Raw genomic sequence first — 5178 nt, forward strand, 5'->3', positions numbered from 1 at the left:
CAACATTTATTCCATTTCTCTATGCCAAACATGCATCTGGGTTTATTATGAATAAAACCCCAACTTTTGTAAAATTACACAAAAGCCCCAAACTTTCACAAAATTACCAAACCAACCCCAACATCTCAAAATACTAAAATTTAAAGACAAAGCTCATAGTAAGGAGTAGGTTATCCCTACCTCAAATTCGGAGCCCCAAAGGAGAAGATGACAAAACCCAACGTGCTCCAAATCTCGAAATTTTCAGATTAAAAAGAAGCCCTCGACGATCAACAACTTTTTTGTAAAGGCCAAAGATGAGCAAATCACTCCTACTAGATCAAAACCTAGAGAGAAGGTAGAGTTCTAGAGTGAGAGGCTCAACAATGGTGGTTTTGGAAAAGTAGGAGAGAGAAGAGAAAGTGAAAAAGTGATTTGAAAAGTCAAAACACGGAACTTAAACCCAGTCGACCCGCTCGAGCGTCAAACACCCCGCTCGAGCGTCAATCACAGACTCCCGCTCGAGCGCCAACAATCCCGCTCGAGCGGCGGATACACACACCCAGAACTTTTACAGAACCAGGCCATCGCTCGAGCTTCCAATTCCCCGCTCGAGCGTCACTCACACAACCCCGCTCGAGCGGCCAACTCCACGCTCGAGCGTCCAACCCTGCACAGAAAATATTGGATGGGTGCAATTCCCGCTCGAGCGCCAAAACCCCGCTCGAGCGGACAGGCCAAAATCTGGGCAACTAGTTTTGGTTTCTAAATTCAACCAACCTGTAACAAACCTGCCCAACACATCCTATAACTCAAATACGAAGTAAAAAGGATGTAAACAAGATAATAGTCAACTACCAACATCCACAGACACATGTCCGGATCACTACAGAACAAGGGTAAATCCGGGATCGCTATAACCTCCCCCCCTTAAAGAATTTCGTCCCCGAAATTAAGCACAAGTTTTCAAAAACAAGTTTTTCTCCATTTTAAACAATGTTACATTTTAACATTCAACAATTCGACCCATTACCGGTCATCCCATCCCTTTAACAAGGGGCATATCACAGTATGTAAACAACATATGTACTTTCAACATGTATCAGCATTATGCATTTCCTTTCCAATTTCAACGCTATATTCAACATATATAATGTTACATTCAACTTCCATATGAGGCAAGTTCCAAAACATACTTCCAATAAACCAAAACATTTTCAAAGTTTCACAACTTAAGACATATATAAAAGCTCTTAAGTTAGTTCAAAATTTAAATACAAGATTACATATCAACAAACAAGTCCGGATATTTTTCGCGGACTTCCAACTCACGTTCCCAAGTGGCTTCTTCCACTCCGTGATGTTTCCACAAGACTTTCACCAAAGGAATGGTCTTGCCACGCAAGACCTGATCCCGCCTATCCAAGACCCGAACCGGTCTCTCTTCATACGAGGCATCCTCACCTACCTCTAAATCAGTCCAATCCAACACATGTGATGGATCTGGCTCATACTTCCGAAGCATACTCACATGAAACACGTCATGCACTCCGGACAACTGCGGCGGTAAAGCTAACCGATAAGCAACCTCGCCAATCCTCTCAAGGATCTCAAAAGGACCAATAAACCGAGGGGATAACTTCCCACTCTTCCCAAATCTCATCAGGCCTCGCCTAGGTGATATCTTCAGAAAGACATGATCACCTACCTCAAACGCTAAAGGCCTCCTTCTACGGTCGGCATAACTCTTTTGTCGACTCTGGGCTGTAACAAGCCTCCTACAGATAAGCTCAACTTTCTCCGTCGTCTCCCTAACCAACTCCGGACCCAACAAAGGTGCATCACCCACCTCGGCCCAACATACTGGAGACCTACACGGTCGGCCATATAAGGCCTCAAACGGTGCCATACCGATGCTAGACTGAAAACTGTTGTTGTAGGCAAACTCTACCAATGGCAAGTGCCTCTCCCACGTCCCACTGAAGTCCAGGACACAACCCCGAAGCATATCCTTGAGGATCTGGATAGTACGCTCGGACTGCCCGTCCGTCTGAGGATGATAGGTCGTACTAAAGGTCAACTTAGTGCCCAAGGAACTCTGCAAACTCTGCCACAACCTAGCAGTAAAACGAGGATCTCTATCTGAGACGATCGTCACTGGGACCCCGTGCAATCTCACTATGTCCCGAATATACAAGTCGGCAAGATGATCTACCGAATCTCTCACGCGCATAGGAATAAAGTGCGCCGACTTAGTCAACCAGTCTACAACCACTCAAATAGCATCACTACCCCGCTGAGTCCTCGGAAGACCTACAACGAAGTCCATAGTGACATGCTCCCATTTCCACTCGGCAATAGGCAAGGGTTGCAACAAACCCGCTGGCCTCTGATGCTCGGCCTTCACTTGCTGGCAAGTAAGGCACTTCGATACGAAAACAGCCACATCTCTCTTCATACCCCGCCACCAAAACTGGCGACCCAAGTCCTGATACATCTTAGTACCCCCCGGATGCACCGCAAGGCGCGAATGATGGAACTCTCGGAGTACCTCCTCTCGGCAAGACTCCGGTACAAACAAACGATCTCGGTATCTCACACTCTGGTCGGGATACACCGTCAAACCCTTCTCAACTGTCCCACTGGAGATCTTCTCTCGGAGGGATTCTACCTCAAGGTCACCTCTCTGTGCCTCTAACACTCGTGTCACAAGTGTAGGCTGCGCAACAACAGAAAACAAGGCCGCAGCCTCAACAGATTCGCCCAGTAGCAAATCAAACTCGCCAAGTACTCCCAACATCTCCCATTCTTGGATGGCTATACTAGCTACATCACTAATGGATTTCCTACTAAGGGCATCGGCTACAACATTGGCCTTTCCCGGATGATAATGCAACTCAAAATCATAATCCTCGATGAACTCCATCCACCTCCTCTGCCTCAAATTCAAATCTCTCTGTGTAAACAGATACTTCAAACTCTTGTGGTCCGAGAACACCTCGAACTTCTCACCATAAAGGTAGTGCCTCCAGATTTTCAAGGCAAAGATCACTGCTGCTAATTCTAGGTCGTGTGTGGGGTAATTCTTCTCGTGTATTTTCAACTGACGTGAGCCATAAGCTACCACTTTCCCCTCTTGCATCAACACACAACCCAAACCCTCTCGTGAGGCATTACAATAAACCGCATAACCCAACCCTCTCTCCGGAATAATCAACACCGGAGCGGTGGTCAATCTAATTTTCAGCTCTTGGAACGACTTTTCACAAGTCTCACTCCACACAAACTTGACTCCCTTCCGAGTCAGTCTAGTCAACGGTGACGCTAATCTGGAGAAATCTTTCATAAACCGACGGTAATACCCAGCTAATCCCAGAAAACTGCGGATCTCAAACACACTCTTAGGCTGTGCCCAATCTTGCACTGCCTCTACCTTGGATGTATCAACAGACACTCCTTCCCCGGATACCACGTGGCCTAAGAATTTGACTTCCCTCAGCCAGAACTCACACTTCCCAAACTTGGCATACAGCCTATGGGCTCTAAGCAACTCAAGCACCACTCTCAAGTGTGACTCGTGCTCCTCCTCAGAAGGCGAATAGATAAGGATGTCGTCCACAAAAACGACTACAAACCGATCCAAGAATTCCCAGAAGATCTGGTTCATCAAGTCCATAAAAACTGCCGGTGCATTGGTAAGCCCAAATGGCATCACCAGAAACTCATAATGGCCATACCGCGTACGGAATGCCGTCTTTGAAATATCCTCCTCCCTGACCCTCAACTGGTGGTAACCCGATCTCAAGTCTATCTTAGAGAAACAACGGGAACCCTTCAACTGGTCAAACAAATCATCTATACGGGGCATAGGGTACTTATTCTTAACCGTAGCCCGATTCAACTTCCGGTAGTCAATACACAATCTCAAGGCACCATCTTTCTTTTTAGCAAAGAGGGCCGGTGCTCCCCACGGTGAAACACTAGGGCGCACAAAACCCTTATCTAGCAATTCCTGGAGCTGAACTTTCAACTCAACCAACTTCGCTGGAGCAAAACGGTAAGGTGCCATAGAAATCGGCGCCGTGCCAGGCACTAAATCAATAGAGAACTCTATCTCTTGATGAGGTGGCAAACTAACAAGATCTTCGGGAAAGACATCCGAATACTCACAAACCACCCTCGGCAACACAATCTGGGTCTCAACACACTCACCACTCTCAAAGCTAGCAAGTAAACCACTAAGCTCACTCCGCTCTCGCAAATCATACCCCGGTGGCAAAACACTACCAACCCGGTCTCCCAAGAAATGGAACCACTCCCCGCTCAAGGTACATAACGTAACCCTCTGGCGGTAGCAATCGATAACAGCCCGGTATGACGATAGCCAGTCCATACCCAAAATAACATCAAAACCCTTCATGGGCATGACAACAAACGGAAAAGGAAGCCTATAGTCGGCGACCTCTATATCACAACCTCTAACACCTTGTTTCAAAATCAACTCACCACCCAAAGGCGATACCACACAAATAGGAGATGCTAACTGTGCTAACTCTAATTCCAAAACATATGCAAATGCAGCAGATACAAAAGAATGAGATGCACCCGTGTCTATCAACACATTAGCAACCGAGTTGCAAAACAAAAAAGTACCTCTCACTACCGATGGAGCCGGTACTAAATCCTGCGCGGTAACAGCATACACGCGCCCCGTAGGCCCCTGGTCTACCTACTCACCTCTAGGAGCAAAAGACTGCTGCACAGACTGGGATGACGAAGCTCCTGGATTAGCCCTCGAGGCCTGCACAGACTGAGCTGGCTGAAAACCCTGCGTCTGCCTGGAACCAGACGCTCCTGAAGTGGCACTCAACTGTGGGCAAAACCTCTTCAGGTGCCCAGGCTGTCCACACTGATAACAAGACAAGGGCTGCCCCCTGCCCAAACTCTAACTCTGCGGTCTACCTGAAGAAGAAACAGCTCTCTGACCCCCACCCTTCTGCGGGCAAACTGAAACCTTGTGACCCAGCTGGCCACACTTGTAACAAGCAAACTCCCCCTGATTGCCTCTCCCCGAGCCTGCACTCGGCACTGGAAAGGTCGATCTAGAAACTGCTCCCTGAGACTGCTGAGGGTTATAACCCCTCTGTCTCCTGCCATCACCCTGACCATCCTGGCTCCTCTTGGAGTCCCTATGCTCTT

This window comes from Camellia sinensis, chromosome 2 (genome assembly GCF_055761805.1).
Source record: "Camellia sinensis isolate YWXY chromosome 2, ASM5576180v1, whole genome shotgun sequence".
NCBI classification, from domain to species: Eukaryota; Viridiplantae; Streptophyta; class Magnoliopsida; order Ericales; family Theaceae; genus Camellia; species Camellia sinensis.